The sequence below is a fragment of the Neomonachus schauinslandi genome, chromosome 12 (genome assembly GCF_002201575.2).
Source record: "Neomonachus schauinslandi chromosome 12, ASM220157v2, whole genome shotgun sequence".
Lineage (NCBI taxonomy): Eukaryota > Metazoa > Chordata > Mammalia > Carnivora > Phocidae > Neomonachus > Neomonachus schauinslandi.
The window spans coordinates 87852068-87869028 of NC_058414.1; the positions used below are offsets into that span (position 1 = coordinate 87852068).

Below are 16961 nucleotides of genomic sequence, written 5' to 3' on the forward strand. Positions count from 1 at the left end.
TTATCATGAGAAGAAGTGAAATGCTCCCAGCTGCCAGGCCTGCTCCTCCAAGGGACTGCCACCAGCCAATGAAGGGTGGCATCAGACTCCATCAAATTTGGTCAACGGGGAGAACAAGGAATATACCACTCAGGGTATTTAGCCAGTGTTTAATAAGTGTAAAAAAACTTATCTGCACAATATTAAGTAACACCTACTTTCTGCTTATAAATACTGATATACCTCAGTTTAAAAAATAAAAGAAACAAAAAGAACTTGGCATTAGGATCCTAAGGGCGAGTGGCACCATCTGTTTCCTCTCTGATCTCTAAATACTTGCCCATGGCTTCTCTCTCCACTCCTGTTTTCTGAATGACTCTACACTACCTTTTCACATAACTGCAACTGGCCCAAACTCTCCCTAAGTCGACCATTATGAATCAGTGTTTCTCAATGTGGTTGTATACTGGACTCACTTGGGGAGCTTTAATGCCTGGATCATAACCCCAGCGGGTCTGATTTAATTGGTCTGGGGCACAGCTTGGGCAGAGGGATTTTTTTTTAAAAGGTTTATTTATTTATCTGAGAGAGAGAGAGAGAGTGCAGGGGGAGGAGGGGCAGAGGGAGAAGGAGAAAGAATCTCAAGCAGGCTCCGTGCTCCGCAGGGCTCAATTTCAGGACCTGATCATGACCTGAACCAAAATCAAGAGTTGTCTGCGTAACCAACTGAGCCACCCAGGTGCCCCGGGGCAGAGGGATTTTTAAAAACTCCCACAGGTGATTCTAATGCATAGCCGAGGCTGAGAACCAGTGTTCTGAATGCATCCTCTGTTGTGTCATCCAGCCCCCAGATGTCAGGACCAGGCTCTTTTTCTTTCTGATGTTTTGAAACCTTTAAAGAAAATACAGTATATATATGAAACAGGTCAGACAGGTTTCCTCTCCGATTGGAAGGTTCAGTTCAGTTGTTTTTAAGCCTAACAGTAGGGAATTGTGCTTTCAACCAAAATCAACTTCTAGACACATGGGTATTGTCTACACTTCATTTCTCCTGCATGCAAGAAGTGAAATTCTCTGCCAGGTAGTCAAAAAGCAGTGTATCCCTTCCAATGTCAAATAATGAAGTTACAATCTTATTAATGTTTTTCCTCTGTGCTTATGGAAATTACTCATCCCTTGATATCTAATTTAGTTAATAAATGCTTCTTGATTTGGCTTTTCTTTTAATACTAAGTCAGTTTTACATCCTGAAATTGTGCAGTTGCTATCTGTGGCAAGGATAGAATGATATGACTGGGGAATTTAAAAAAATTCTTTTAAACCATCTGTCTTCACAAGTAGGATCTGGGAGTGCAGTACCAGCATGGGGAGAAGTTTTGAACTTTGGAAGAGTCACAGATTAATTTAATGTCCAGAATAACTCTTTGCTCTCAGCTTCTTTACTGGAAATTTCATTACCAAGGAAGAAAGGCCATTTAGAAATTCAGGAGAGCAGCCTGAGCAAGGAAAATAAATTAGAAAATCATCACCTCAAAACTGACTAACAAGGGGTGCCTGGATGGCTCAGTCGTTAAGCATCTGCCTTCGGCTCAGGTCATGATCCCAGGGTCCTGGGATCGAGCCCCGCATCAAGCTCCCTGCTCTGTGGGAAGCCTGCTTCTCCCTCTCCCACTCCCCCCTGCTTGTGTTCCCTCTTGCTGTGTCTCTCTCTGTCAAATAAATAAATAAAATCTTAAATAAAATAAAAAATAAAAACTGACTAACAAGTTATTAGTATAGATGAAATTAGCCTGGGCAAGTACATTGAACAAGAAAAGAATAGAGCTGAGGAGGAAACCCAGTGGAAGACACAAAAGAAACTACAAAATAAATGGTAGGCAGAGAATTTCAAAGAGGAAGCTATGGCCAACAGTGTCAAAGGCCTCTGTGAGGTCAAATAAAATGGGGTCTATAAAGGGCCATTGGACACTTTGTTTCAAAGTATAACTCTAGAGAGCACAAGCCTGTAATACAGTGTCATTTTGAGGTCGTGGCTACTAATGTCTGGATCAAAAATAATCAATATATTATTCTGAGATATTTAATAACCAAACTGAACTGTTCTTTTAGATCTTTTACTAACCTAATTTAAAAAGCCTAACTCTGATACTAAATGTAAAAGTGACAAAACAGCCCATGCTATACTGTAATGAGCTATTTTGGGCTATCTTAATAATTTAGCCAATGAATTACAGAATCAGTTTCAACTAGAGCACTTGAAAATATTTCTAAAGGAATAGCTAAATCAAACTTGCTTAGTTCACCTACTTATACTGAATTATTTTTGCTTTCCACAGACATTGCAAAAGGCCAAAAGCAACACTAGGCCAGTAGTGAGAAGAGAGAGAATACAGAGGGATATAAGGCATTTACAAGGGAAGATGATACAAGAGGGGTTATGAGGGAAACACATACCCTAGAGTAGCAGGAAAATGTAGAACATCTGCTCTGTTCATGAGCCAAGCCAAGGCCAGTCATCTGACAAGAATAGAGACAGGCTGATGGCAGGTGTGCATACGCACACACTCACACACAAGCTCTTAAAGCAAGCCAGGGTCCCCAGTCAAACTGGAAAACACCAGTTGACTCAATTTGACTTTAGCCCCTGATTATTGACTAGGTTCAAAAGTCAAATATCTTTCCTGTCCATAACCATTTGGTTCTTCTTAACTAGAAAAACACATTTTTCAGCTCTATCTCAAGGGGACTTTCTTTATGTAGTTGCAACATAATGCCACCTACAGAGAAAGTAGCATACAAATGAGAAACAGATTTACAATAAATGCATTAAAACTTTTGCATTGTGGACCAATGAGCAAAATTCTCTAGGTACCTACCCAAGGAGACATTGGCAAGAAGGCTTTGACTAGTGGTTGCTTACAACTTCCCGTGGAAAGGAATTGAGAGAAATGTTAAGGGTTGAGGTTCTACTTCCTGTATTTTTTGCTAACCCTTTTCTGTCTCCATAGACTTGAGGCTGTCACTATCACTCCTAGGTTGGTTTAATACAGCTCTGTTCCATCACTTCATAGTATTGAAGCTTAAACCTGAGAGATTATTTCTTCCCTTGATGAATGATCAGGTTTCAGCTTCTAGAAATCATGATCAGAGAACAAGCCCCATGGGCCATCCAACATGGCAGCAGGCATAGCCAGGTTTTCCTGGTTCATATTCACAAGCCAGTATGGAGCGTCTGCCTTCTTGGCAACCCACAAAGCTTCTGAATATGCCTTTGGGAAATGACCCCACTGTGTGTGCTTTTGTTGTTGAAAAAATATATGCACCTTTGGAACACGCTTTGTGGTAGCCTTCTCCCATTGATAAAGCTTTAATAACACTATTTTTTCAGTAAATACTCAGGAGCCTAGTATAGAATTGTTGGTCTTTCCTTGGTCATGAAACCGAGTCACACTTCATTGATCTATCCTTTTGGGCACCATTGTTGTTCTGTATTTGACTCTAGAACTTTTAAATGGCTCCATGTTGGCCTAGCTATCCTTTCCATGTCTGATTCAGAGAAATCCATGTGAACTTAGGCAATTCACCTCACATGCAAGGAACCGAATTGGGCTTCATCATTGTTAATTAGCCTCCATAATTGCTCTTGCTCAATGTCTTATGCCATATGCCTTTCTTGAATTACTAAAAAAAACAAAAACCAAAAAAAAACCCCACCTTATTAAATACCTACTTTATGCAAGGCACATTGGGGAAGAGGGCTAAAAATATACATAAAATATAACTCTTGCTTTCAACAAACATGACATGAGAGATAAGATGATACACAAATAACTTCAAGGCAATGTGTGACAAATGTCTGAAATGACAACAGAGATTTCACAGGAGGGCAAGAGTTCCTTCCAGTTGACTTCCATTATGTCTAAGACTTCACAGAGAAGTGTAGCCTTTGAGCTGGCCTTGAGGGATAGAGTAAATCTCTCTAGGTATAAATAGAGAGGATGAAGGAGCATTCTGAGTAGAAGCTTGATCAAAGGAAAGAAAGCAAGAGAGTATGAGATGAAGTTAAAAGAACAAGAAATGAAGCTTGACTAATAGTGATCATGCTTTCTGGCACTGGCACCTTCACTCGGTCCCTCTTTCCAGTCACATGTGACTGGTCCTCAGGGAAGAGCAAGAGTTCCACCCCCAAAGGGGAGGACAGCCCCTGACTTTTCGCACACTGGGACCCCTTCCAGTTGACTTGTAACTGGATAAGTGGATTTGCGGATGATATAGCTTATCTAGTTTAAATGAAACTAACCTTCACAAAATGGACGTGGATTTCTGGACCTAAAAGAATTTCTACAGGGGCGGCTGGCTGGCTCCGTCGGTAGAGCATGTGACTCTTGATCTCTGGGTCATGAGTTCAAGTGCTGCATTGGGGGTAGAGTTTACTTTAAAAAAAGAGAGAGAGAGAGAATTTCTGCAGAAACTTCAGGTAGAAGGTAATACTAATCCTGTGCTGAGCCCAAGAAGACAATGAGAACGTGGCAGAGCTGTTACTACTGCTGTGAGAGCATATGAGCGCTTGCTTCCTCAGCTACACACTTCACTTGTTCCTTTCAGTGAAGGCGAATTTACAACAGAAAGGGGAAGTGTAACTGCTTTTCAGAAGAAACTCGTGCCACGGAGAGGTCTTTTGAAAAATGACCCCATTGTCTGTGATTTTTGTTGTTGCAAAAGATGTAAAAGTGTAAACCACCAGTATTATTAGAGCTTCACACCTCACCTTGGAAACATTTTCTAATCTCTTTGCATTTCAGTAGATTTGAAGCTGTTTCTTAAAGATGTAAAACGAAAACACCTTTGGATTACTTTGGATGAGCAACTGGTTGACATCAGGACAGACATAAATTTTCTCAGCAGGTTTCATCAAAAAACTGCATGCTTGGTTGGGGGAGGTTGAATCTTTTTTTTTTTTTTTTTTTTTTTAGATTTTTTTTTTTTGACAGTGAGAGACACAGCAAGAGAGGGAACACAGCAGGGGGAGTGGGAGAGGGAGAAGCAGGCTCCCTGCTGAGCAGGGAACCCAATGTGGGACTCAATCCCAGGACCCTGGGATCATGACCTGAGCTGAAGGCAGACGTCTAACTGACTGAGCCACCCAGGCGCCCCTCTGTGTTTTATAGATCTATAAACATTTAGGATAGCACTATAAATAAATCAATATGCATGTATATGTATATATGTGTGTATATATATATGCTTAATTTTTTTTAATTTTTTTTTAAGATTTTATTTATTCATTTGAGACACAGAGATACAGAGAGAGAGAGAGAGAGAGAGAAAGCATGAGCAGGGAGAGAGGCAGAGGGAGAGGGAGAAGCAGGCTCCTCACTGAGCCAGGAGCCCGATGTGGGGCTCAATCTCAGGCTCGATCCCAGGACCCTGGGATCATGACCTGAGCCAAAGGCAGACGCTTAACCATCTGAGCCACCCAGGCGCCCCTATATGCTTAATTTTTTAACTGATAGGAGTATACTGTAAAATTTTTTTGAGACCATTGGCTTAGATCTGGGATTGGTACACTTTTTTTGTGAAGGGCTAGATGGTTTATATTTTCAAATTTGTGGCAAATATGCCCCCTGTCATAATTACTCAACTCTGGTATTGAAGTGTGAAAGCAGCCACAGACAATATGGGCATGGCTACATTCCAGTAAAACTATTTACAAAAACAGGATGTGGGCTGATTTGGTCCTTGGGCCATAGTTTGCCAGTCCCTGGCTTAGATGATTGAAGGTATTTGCTGAGCTACAGAGTGCCCTAAGAAAGCCCATGCAGTGTCATGTCATAGGTGAGAAAGACAACAGTGATGGGAACCACATAGACTTGCATCTGGTCCTGATTATGTAATTACTTGCATGAATCACTTCACCTCTTAGACCCTAGGTTACCATGTATAAAATGTGGAGCTTGGGTTGAAAATATCCTCCCAGATCCCTTCTAGTTGAATCATTCCATGGTCCTAATATCTCATCGCCTCGCCACATTTGTGGACTTTTACTAGGACCTGATTTCCAAGCAGAAGCCATGAAAGTCTGATTTAACTCTCTGGGCAAAGTGAGTACAGAACAGTGGAGAAGGTGGCAAAAATAAGAGAGGACAGAAATATCGTTCTAAAAACTGGAAAGTCCCAGCTTATGGCTCTTGAAGGATCCTTTACAGTGTTGCTGTTGTCAATCATGGTCGGAGACTACTCCTCTTGCAGCTAAGATGTGCGGAGCCCTTGATAGTGGGAGCCTGCCCCTTATCTCTGGAGTGAATGAAGTACCCGGAGTGGAGACTGAAACTAGAAAAGCCTCCCTGTGTGCTGCCCGGGGGCCTCTGCCACGGAAGGAGCCTCTCTCCTTAAGCTTTGTAAAATGTTTGGTTTACTCCTGCAATTATGAGGAGCTGTCTTTCCGTGTCTGCCAAGCACAACTGGACCTTCACTAATGCCCTTCACGCACTCCAAGCCCTGGCCAGACTGAACTGTTTGCTTTTCCACCTCCATATTTCCTGACTCTGCAACCTTACCATTTGAGCGCTCTGTATGTGGATAGGGCCTCTTCCGTTTCCCCCACCTCCCCTAGTCCTAAAAAATCCAGCTCAAATACCACTTCCTCCGTGAAGCCTTCTCCGATCCCTCAGCGGGCAATGCCTTCTTCTTCCTCTAAACTCCAAATCACTGTATCAGTAAGTCTCCTAATGATATTTAACACATTTTATCTGCTCTTGCATTCTTACACGTGTCTTTGCTTCCCTACCAGATTAGAAACTCCTTTTAGGAGTTTAATTCATCCTGGTTTCCACTCTCAGTGGCTTGAACAGAGGAGATGTTCAATAAATATCTGTTGAATGGACGTCCTGATTCTGGCCACCTGAGGGTCCGTTTGCAGTTATGAGGGGCTTTTTCCCACTACCACAAGTTAAGACCCTACCTTCATATCTGGCCCAGCACCCACCACATTGTCCTCAGAATCTAGACCCCTCAGACACCCCCTTTTGCTGCCCACAGCTCCCCACCCTGATGTCCCACCGGAATTTAACTGTCCTCCCCTCAAAGTTTAGGTCCCACATGGATCACTGGTTTGATTGGGGAGAGGAATGTACACAAGATTAGAAACCTATAAGCCAATGCCAATGCTATAACTTTATAATTTGTAGTAGTTATCTCCCCAACTGAAAGCAGTGCCTTGTGTACCAGGTAACAGTTTTAAGGAACTAGTGATTGCTTTAGTATCTAGTCAGGAGACAGCATAAACCTTATTGGTTAATAATCTTTTGTTGGGATAGAAATCTGCTGCTGTGTGACACATACCCTCCAGTAATTTAAGTACTGTGCCAGAATGTCTCTAATGCTTGTGTTTCCCTCTCTCGGAGCCCTGGCTGTCTGATTCTTAAGCTGTTGGTGATTCTAATTCAATTAACACACACACACACACACACACACACGGAGGTGCTTCATTATTTAATATTGCTCTGTTAAAATGTTCTCATTTTTATAGGGGTCTTCTATTAACTCAAAGGGAGTCTGTAAGCATGGAAGGTTTTTGTGTGGTTTGGTTTGGTCAGTCTGGTTCTTAACCAAGTCAAAACAAATAGGTGTTTGCTTTTTTCCCCTCTGCAGTGAGCCGGCCCAGTGTTAGGTAAGGTTTCTATTGACTTAGGACGATGATCCACCAAGTGCAGAGCAAACTCCTTGACTTCTTTTCCCAACAGTAGGGAGGTTGGACCCATTAGCAATGGTTGGCTCCCAAGTCCTCTGCAAGAATAAATGTTCTTTTCAAAGGGCCAAACATCCAGGATTTGGCCCGTCGTTTTCCATTTCCTGTCTCCACTCAAGGTTTGTCTATTTGCTACCACTTGTAAACAAAACTTGACAGTTCTAGCGCTTGGAGGGGGGCTACGCGCCAGCTGGATGTTAGGTAAGTTTGTGCAATACCTCTGGGGTCAGGAAGGTAGTAACCATCCCAAAATATGCTTTCTTGTCAGGGTGACACTCACGTATTTCAGCGGAGGTGCTGGAAACAATGCTCCCGTGTCAGATCTATCAGTATAGTGGAGCTTTCTGTTTCTGAGGAAGAGAGGAAGGATGGAAGGGGGGTGGAGGGAAGATGGGAGGCTATCCACCCAACGGAAAGAAGTGGAGCCAACAGAGAGTACCGGGAAAGAGGAAATGAAGAGTAAATCTTTTTCCACTTAAGAAAAATGAGAGTGGAAGCAGGAAAGCTCCAGAGGGTACTTTTGGGGGAGGAGAGGATCATAAAAGGCCTGTTATGAAAATCCATTACCCATAAATTTTCCCGCAGTTAAGCCCTGCCTGTCTGGAGAGGATGCGAAGAGTCCTCTCAGCCGACACAGGACACGTGACGTCAGTTAGCAGGACCCGCGCGCCGCGGACCATTTCCGTCGCATGTCTGCAATACTACTTTCCCCTTTCAGGGATTCCCTTTAATTAGTCACAGGTTCATAATCTCCACTTAAGGGCATCTTGTTTTCGTTCTTGCAGTCGCCTTATTTATTTTGTCAAATGTTTACCAGTGCGACAGCTGTACCGTCATTGGGAGCTAACACCACGTGAAATGATGAGCCTTTGTACCACACCACACAAATATTTCGAATTTGGGGCTAAGACCTGAATTTCTAGATCACACTAAGCGTAAGATTCATCTAACATGAGTTTGTATTTTCACATTCAAAGATGGAAAGGGAAATTTCTGTTCTCAGGAGTCTTTGGCTATGAAAAGAATCTGCTTGTATGTGTATCTGCCATCAGACACCGTCGCTCCAAATTGGTCAGTGGGAACGTGGGGGTCCTCCCTGCACCCTGCTCTGGGGCAACTGTTGAGCCAGTTGTATATCCAGGTGCAGACCTAATGCAAAAGAAAGAACTCGGGGCGCCTGGGTGGCTCAGTCGTTGAGCGTCTGCCTTCGGCTCGGGTCATGATCCCAGGGTCCTGGGATCGAGCCCCACATCGGGCTCCCTACTCCGCTGGAAACCTGCTTTTCCTTCTCCCACTCCCCCTGCTCGTGTTCCCTCTCTCACTGTGTCACTCTCTGTCAAATAACTAACTAAAGTAATTAATTAATTAATTAAAGAACTGGTAAAATATAGTGTTGCCAGTCACAGACACCTGGGTCTGAATTGCTTTAGCATGTTTTACTTGAAAAAAATTAAGCCCAAGGTTTATTGTCCACATCTACTGTGCGCATTAAAGCAAGGTTGTCCTTTAATAGATACAGCGGCAGGAAACAGCCCCAAGTCAGATTTTACTTTTGATTGACAACATTTTAAAAAGCCTAAGTTCATAATGACCATATTTATTTAAGATTCTTATTATTTAATATTTCTTGGTAGACAAAGAATGCTAGGTTGGGGATGAAGAAAAGGTAGTATTTATGAAAACACAGTAATTGGGTTTATTTCTATTAGCCATATTTTATACCAGTTGAATAATAAGAGTTGAAAGAGAGAAAAGTTTATTTTAATCCTTTTATTGGCCCCTTAAACATTTCTTACTCATTTTCATTCATTTTGACCAAAGTTTAACATGAATAACCAAGTGAGGAGCAAAGTGGATCTTCTCCATTATCAACCTACTCTTTCCATACCTACGCTTTCTAAACATTTATAAATGAAACAGTGACCTGTTTGGATCTGACCAAGCTTATTGATTTAACAGGGTGGGATAGCGGGAGGGACGCAAAGGCAGTCCTGTCTGTGACAAAATAAAGAGATTTTAGTTTAATCTCAGGAAACTGTCATGGAATTATTCCTCCAAAATCTGTACTAAATAGGTTTGACAGATGCTTTGTTCCTTTCAAAAATAACTGTGATAAAAATAGCAATTCAGTGGGGACGCCTGGGTGGCTTGGTCCGTTAAGCATCAGACTGTTAATTTCGGCTCAGGTCATGATCTTGGGGTCCTGAGATCGAGCCCCGAGTTGGGCTCCCCACTCAGCTTGGCATTCCCTCCCTCTGCCCCTACACCCCTCCACTCTCTCTCTATCTCTCTCTCAAATAAATAAATAAGATCTTCTAAAAAGAATAGCAATTCAGTAAGAAAGTAAATCCAGATTCTGTTCATTTAGTTCTACCGAATATCACTAACCATCTATGGACTTTCAAAAAGAAAATGGTATCTGGGGCACCTGGGTGGCTCAGTCATTAAGCGGCTACCTTCGGCTTAGGTCATGATCTCAGGGTCCTGGGATCAAACCCCGCATCGGGCTCCCTGCTCAGCGGGAAGACTGCTTCTCCCTCTCCCACTCCCCCTGCTTGTGTTACCTCTCTCGCTGAGTCTCTCTCTGTCAAATAAATAAAATCTTAAAAAAAAAAAAAGAAAATGGTACCATTTGAATAGTTAGATATTAATCCCAGTCTCAAGAAATGTTTGGAAAACCCTGTGCATCTATCCTTCTAAACTATAGCTGTTCATGTAAGAATAGATGAATCTCGGAAATATAGTTTTATGAAAGAAACTAACCATAGAATACATACGGTATGATTACATAAAGTTTTAAGAAGGCAAAACTAAAAAATAAATTGTTGAGGCATGCATACCTTTGGAATAAAACTACAAAGAAAAGTAGAATAATTAAAATAACCCGAAATTTGGGCTAGAGGTTATTGGAGGCATTGAAACACAGATCTGGATGTGATTGAAGAGGGCGCAAGCGGGTCTCCAAGGTGCTGGTGCTGTTTGAGCTGGCTGTTTCATTATCTTTTAAAGCGGTCATGTATCATACATAGTATGTGCTCATTTACAGGTACAATATGTTATGCTAAACGTCTTTTTAATTTAAAATATTGATCCCAAACAATTAGAATCCATATTTTAAAACATTTCAAAACATTTCCTGTGGCTACCTGCATCGATTCAAAAATGAGTCTCTGAACTTGGGCGTCAGCCGAGCCTAGGGCAGGACCATCTGAGAACAGTGTGCCGGTCAGCCCTTAGTTACAGTACAAGCCGGAGTCCAAATCAGAACTCCCAGCGTCCCCAGGTCTCTTCTGACCACGCACGCGCAGTCAGACCTGATCTAGCCGTTCGACAGGACGTTGCGGTCCTCATGATGCTAGGAACCAGCTAGCCGCAGTAGCGTAGAGAGAGGCAGAGTGGAGAGGTGTGTGTCTTCTACTGTCTGATGCTGTTTTCTACTCTGCTGTGCCGCACATGTTTCCCCACCGTAGTCTGCGGTTACAAAACTCGTGTGATTATGGAATGTCACTATTGTATGAGGCATGTGGAAGGCGGAAGGTGATAACTGGCAGCGATGACATGTATAAGAGCTCTGAAGGATGCCAGCACACAGTGTCTTACTATTGGGATCCAAAACTTATGGTTGCTGTGCAAACTGTAATAATTCTCAGAAGTGGGGGTGGGTGGGTGTAGATGGGGTAAGGGAAAGGGGAATAGATGAAATAGAACATAACCTGGGTAAATTTCAATTTTACAATGATAGTCAGCTTATTTTTACCTTCTTGCCCTACCAAAAAAAAAAAATATATATATATATATATAATTATATAGATATATAAAATAAATAACATACAAATATATATAATAAATAAGAACAATATTTTTAAATATATATACTCTAAATCAAAGGAACTTTTCTTTCATTCTATCCTATTTAATTACTAACAGACCACCAATTGACTATTAACTATTAACCCATTTCTAAACATACTCTGCCTTGAAAATTTTTTTTTATTTTCTTGGTTTTTTTCTCCATTGTAATTTTTAATTCCTTTCTTTAAGGAATTCAAGGGGAAAACATTCAGAATTGCACTTTTTGTGCATTAAACAAAACCACAACATTTTGCAGACACCGCATATAAACAAAATCATATTTAAGACCCTGGAATGTTGCTATAAACTTCTTTTAACTTTCAGACATACAGTAAATCTCCGGGGCAAATATGAGTCATTTCAGTAGCTTGGATTTTCCCTCCTGATCACAGTATTGCCTGAGAGTTTGCTAAGAGCTTTGAGCAATTCACAGAGCTGATAGGATGTGTTTAGAAATTCTGCTTGCATTTCTATTATGAAAGAAAGTCACCAGGGTTTTTGGTACATGGAAAAGAATAATGAAAGTATGTATGAGTTACTTTGCCCCATAATAGTTGATGAGTACATCTTTAACCCACATGAGGTTTTAACTCTTTAAGTTGGATCCCATATTAAGACCCAGGTTAAGACAATGACATAGAACCGAGAGTAAGGAAAATCAGAGAAAAGTAATTGACTAAGAAGTTGTTCTTTAAAAAAAAATGAAGAAGAAGTCATTATTGAGGCCTTCTGAATCTAGCCTCTGTGAGGAGGGGAGAGCTGCAGAAAGCTGGGGACAGGATCATGTTTGTGGTTGAGTGTCTCAGTTACAACCTGCAATCTCCCCCTCAACCAACACCACCTTCTCTTGGACAACTCCTTATATGAAAGTGGAAATAGTGTGGGATGCAGGGAGGGGAGAGCCGATCTGAGAGTTTAGCGGACTATCTACCCGCCCACAAGTTATTGTGAATTTGCATCTGGTGAACTACTGGTAAGATTGTTTCTTTTGGGTGGCGAATTTATTCAATCTGTTAGAATTTTAGGGGCAGTATTCTCTTTTTAAAACATAGGAATGTGAAAAAAAAAAAATAGGAATGTGGCACAGGCAATTAAGGAAAGCAGAGAGACTTGGAAACTGATCTGCATGGGGACCTCTTTAAATCTTTAATAAACGGTGCTGGTTTCAGTAACACCTATACTAAAATTGCAGCGATACAGAGAAGATAAGCATGGCCCCTGCGCAAGGATGACACACAAATTCGTGAAGCATTCCATATTTTTTTAAAAAAAAGTCTGATAGGGGCGCCTGGGTGGCTCAGTCGGTTAAGCGTCTCCTTTGGCTCAGGTCATGGTCCCAGGGTCCTGGGATCGAGCCCCGCATCGGGCTCCCTGCTCAGCGGGGAGCCTGCTTCTCCCTCTCCCACTCCCCCTGCTTGTGTTCCCTCTCTCGCTGTCTCTCTCTTTCTCTCTCTGTCAGATAAATAAATAAAATCTTTTAAAAAATGAATTAATTAAAATAAAAATAAATAAAATAAAAACTCTTTAATAAATAAGGCTCATTTTAGTGCCTCTGTGGCTTTCCTCACTTAACCTGTGGGTTTGTGTGTGTGTCTGTGTGTGCGTGTGCTTACCAAGCACGAGGAATGTTGAAAAACAAAAGACTTTGAAGGTGACAATTCAAAGTCTGTTCAGTGGTACTCTTGTCATCTGTTGCTGTACACCCGTGGTTCTCTAATGGTGAAGATACTGGAAGAGATTCCCAGATTCATATCCACACCAAATACTTTCTGGAGTCTGATAAATAACTGTTTCAGGTATGAAAGACTATTCTTCAAATATATATAAATGCAGTGATTTATAAGACAGATTCCCTTTTATGTATTGTTGAATTTATAGCCACTTTATACTTTATTAGTAAATAACAAAAATATAAGCAATTGTCATGATATCCTAATGTTTCTTGATATTTTTTTTTTAACTTTTTAAAAAATCTAATAGAGAGAGAAAGCACAAGTGGGATGGGCAGAGGGAGACAGAATCTCAAGCAGACTCCACACTGAGCACAGAGCCTGACATGGGGCTCGACCTCACGACCCTGAGATCATGACCTGAGCCTAAACCAAGAGTCGGATGCTTAACTGACTGAGCCACCCAGGTGCCCCTCTTGATATTTTAAAAGGACCCACCTCCTTAAAATAGTAGGTACCACTGCTGTACAAGATATAGAAGATTAAATATTTTCTCTGGTTCTGTCAGTTAGCAGTGGGCTGTCTTAATGTATGTTGATCTGACTTGGTTATTTGAAGTGACAGAGCATGGGGAATTCTCACTTCAAGCCACCTAGAATGACTGCTGTGAAGGGTGATGTGACAGAATCTTTCAAATTTAAATGAACATATACTATTCCACTTCCCAGTATCTACCCTATAAAAGGGGTGCACAAGAAGGCATTGCAGCACTGTATGCAACAGAGAAAAACTAGGAAAAACCCAAATGTCTGTTGATAGGAAAATGGTTAAATAAAGCGAGGGATCCTGTGCAGTAGATGATAAATTATGTCTTGGTGAACTTATTTAGAAAATCATCAAATATATTATTAAATTGTTTTAAGTTGCAAAATAATTTGTATCATATATACCATGTATGTAAAAAAAAAAAAAAAAAGAATAGCAAGATTGCAAATCCAAACTTGACTAATTACTTGGTTGTCCAGGTAATTTCTCAGAGTAGTAGTGTGATTATCAACATAAAATAAGTAAATTTACACTCATTATAGACTCAACCATACTTCTTTTTTATTCTCTCTAGGTCTTTAATGCTCCTAAACATGCAATAACATCAACTTCCTCCCCCTCCATAAAAAATGGTTATTGCTTTTCCTTATTCTATTTTTAAACCTGATTCCCCGATAAGAGATCTTGTTTGGTTAATAAAATACATTGCCAGCATTTTTGCTTGAAAATTTTGCTGGGATCTACTGTAGTCTCAAATCAGAAAGCAGCAAAATGGAAGGAAAAAAAAGACAAAATGAAAGGCAATAGGGCATTATTCTTCATGCTGTGGGGAACACGGTGAAAACAAAACAAAACAGCCTATACTATAGGTGAAATTATAAGAATTTTGCCAGTGTTGTGCAAGTCTTGAGAAATATTTGATGGGGAAAGTGGGGTGAGGGGTATACTGGGGCAAGATGACTAGCGCCTTGCTCCAGTGTCTTTTACTACGGGAGCTTCGCCACTTCGCCTGTCTCTCATCTAGCATACTTTCAGACCCTAGCCCGTCCAAATGTAGACACTGATTCCTCAGTGACTTCCTTATTTGCCATGTCTGCAGTACTTTATTTATTTGAACTCTCTGTCTAAACGGCACAGCATGTAACATGATTATATTGTTACTTGAATATACTGAGGGTGTAGAGCTCTAGTGGTAAAAACTTAAAACGTCTTTGGTGTAAAAGCCACAGCATTCCAAGAAAGTTTTCCCATTGCATAGTTCTGTTTTCTCTTATAACACCAGAGCCTTTAAGCTGCTGGTTCTGGGAATGAAAGAAAAACCAGTCCTCTCTCCTTTTTTCGTACCACTGACACAATCAAATAACATCATGTAATTTTTATGGACTTTTGAGATTTTTTAACACTTATTCTGTCACACACACACACACACACACACACACACTTCCTTCCAAATATTTGATGAGCCATTTTGCTACCATCAGCACTGGCCTTCCTGCAGTAAGATTGATCATATCTTTCGCCAGGTATTCTCCAAGAGATGAGCGAAGGTAGTTAGCAGAAACAAAGCATAGTACTCCATAGTAAACCTGCTTACACCCAGCATGGGTGGGAAAATCATGGATTCTGGCCAATCAAAAATGTTATTTAATAGAGGTGCCTTACCTATCATTTGTGAGTTACCAGTTCTTAGAAGAATAGATGGCAGTAAAGTGGTTAAATCTCTAATAAACATAGTTTAATCATTCTCAGATGATTCCGAGGGACTTGGAGTCCTGCTCTGCCCCAAGTCTCCTGGGAGCAGTAGCAGAATACCCCTGGGCTGCTTACTGCTGGCATTTGCTGAAGGTTCCCGGAAGGAACAAAGGGACTGGTACACTTTTATTACAATCTGGTGGGCGGCTAGGTATGATTTTTACTAGTCAGCCGCATTTCAAATATGTTTGAATCCGGTGTGCAGAGAATTAGAAATGTTAACATTTTGTTTTTACCTGAGTTTAAAGCAGAGGTTGTGCTAACGTTTGATATATTATGGATGCTGTGTACTCACCTGTTCTTTGGACAAATTCTGCTTGTGGTGAAATTAGCACTCATTTACATTGCTGGTGTTGTATACCTTTCTAAAGGGCCATTTGCCAATGTGTGTCAGAAGCCTTTTAGGTGAGGATACTCTTAAACTCAGAAATGCTGACTTCTGAGAATTTTTCCTAGATAAATAGTTGAACACATGATAAAAGTATATCTATAATGATGCCCTTTGCGGCCTCATTTATAAGAACATAAAGTTGAAAAAATCTTAACTGTCCATCTACAGAAAATAGGTTACATTATAGTACATCCATATAATTACTATGTAGATCTATACACAGAATACTGTGTTGCTGTTGAAAATTAGATTTTGCTAATGTGTTAAAAATAGTCATAAATAAAATGTTTAGGAAATGATATGTATAACACAGTCCCAGTTGGTTAAAAACAAAAGTATCTGTGCATGCATAACAAGATGTCTGGTAAAATATATCAGATGTTAGTCTTATCCGTATCTGAGTGGTATGATTAGGGAGCTGATTTTCACTTTCTCTTTTACGCATCTGGTAATGTCTGGTTTAAGCAAATAAGAAATGTATGTTACTTTCAGAATCAGAAAAAATTAAACGATTGAGTTGTTTTTCATTTTGAAAGAAAAGTAATAAGCTTGTGGGAGTTGCGTGAAGGGTAAGCTGCTATGGGTGAGGCCGAAAAGCTGAGCAACTTACGGGGCTCGTGGAGGAGTCTCAGAGTCGAAGAATTTCCACACATACCAAGTCATTTGGCAGGGACAGAATTTCACTTGTAAAAGTCAAGTGGTATGTGAATGAACCAGCAACTGGGCATGTTGTGATTCAAAATACCAGGAAAGTATTTTGGCTCCTTGTTTGTTTTGAACTTTGAAAACAACTTTAATATGTTTCTTTATTAGTAGTAATAAAAGGTTCTTAAAAATCTAGCTCTAATAACTGTGTATCCTAGGCAAGGAGCTACCAATGAAGAATACCAAACAAGAAGAGTTAGAAGAGACAGAGGAGTGGAGTGGTCTGGTTGTCAGGCCACCCCTCCGAGTAGAAATCCAAGATGAAGGAAGGTTGAGTGTGACCTGGCCTAGACAGATGGCAGATCTAGTTGGGTAGGTG

At 40.8% G+C, this 16961-nt stretch overlaps 1 protein-coding gene and 1 non-coding gene across 6 annotated transcripts in view; both read left to right on the top strand.

Moving 5' to 3' along the window:
* The window catches only part of CALD1 (caldesmon 1), a 181968-nt gene that overhangs the window by 122710 nt on the left and 42297 nt on the right, over nucleotides 1-16961 (top strand). The gene's annotated exons all lie outside the window — the stretch shown is intronic.
* On the top strand, nucleotides 12735-12841 carry LOC123326476. The gene has a single exon (XR_006541116.1). It is a non-coding gene; the product is annotated as a U6 spliceosomal RNA (small nuclear RNA).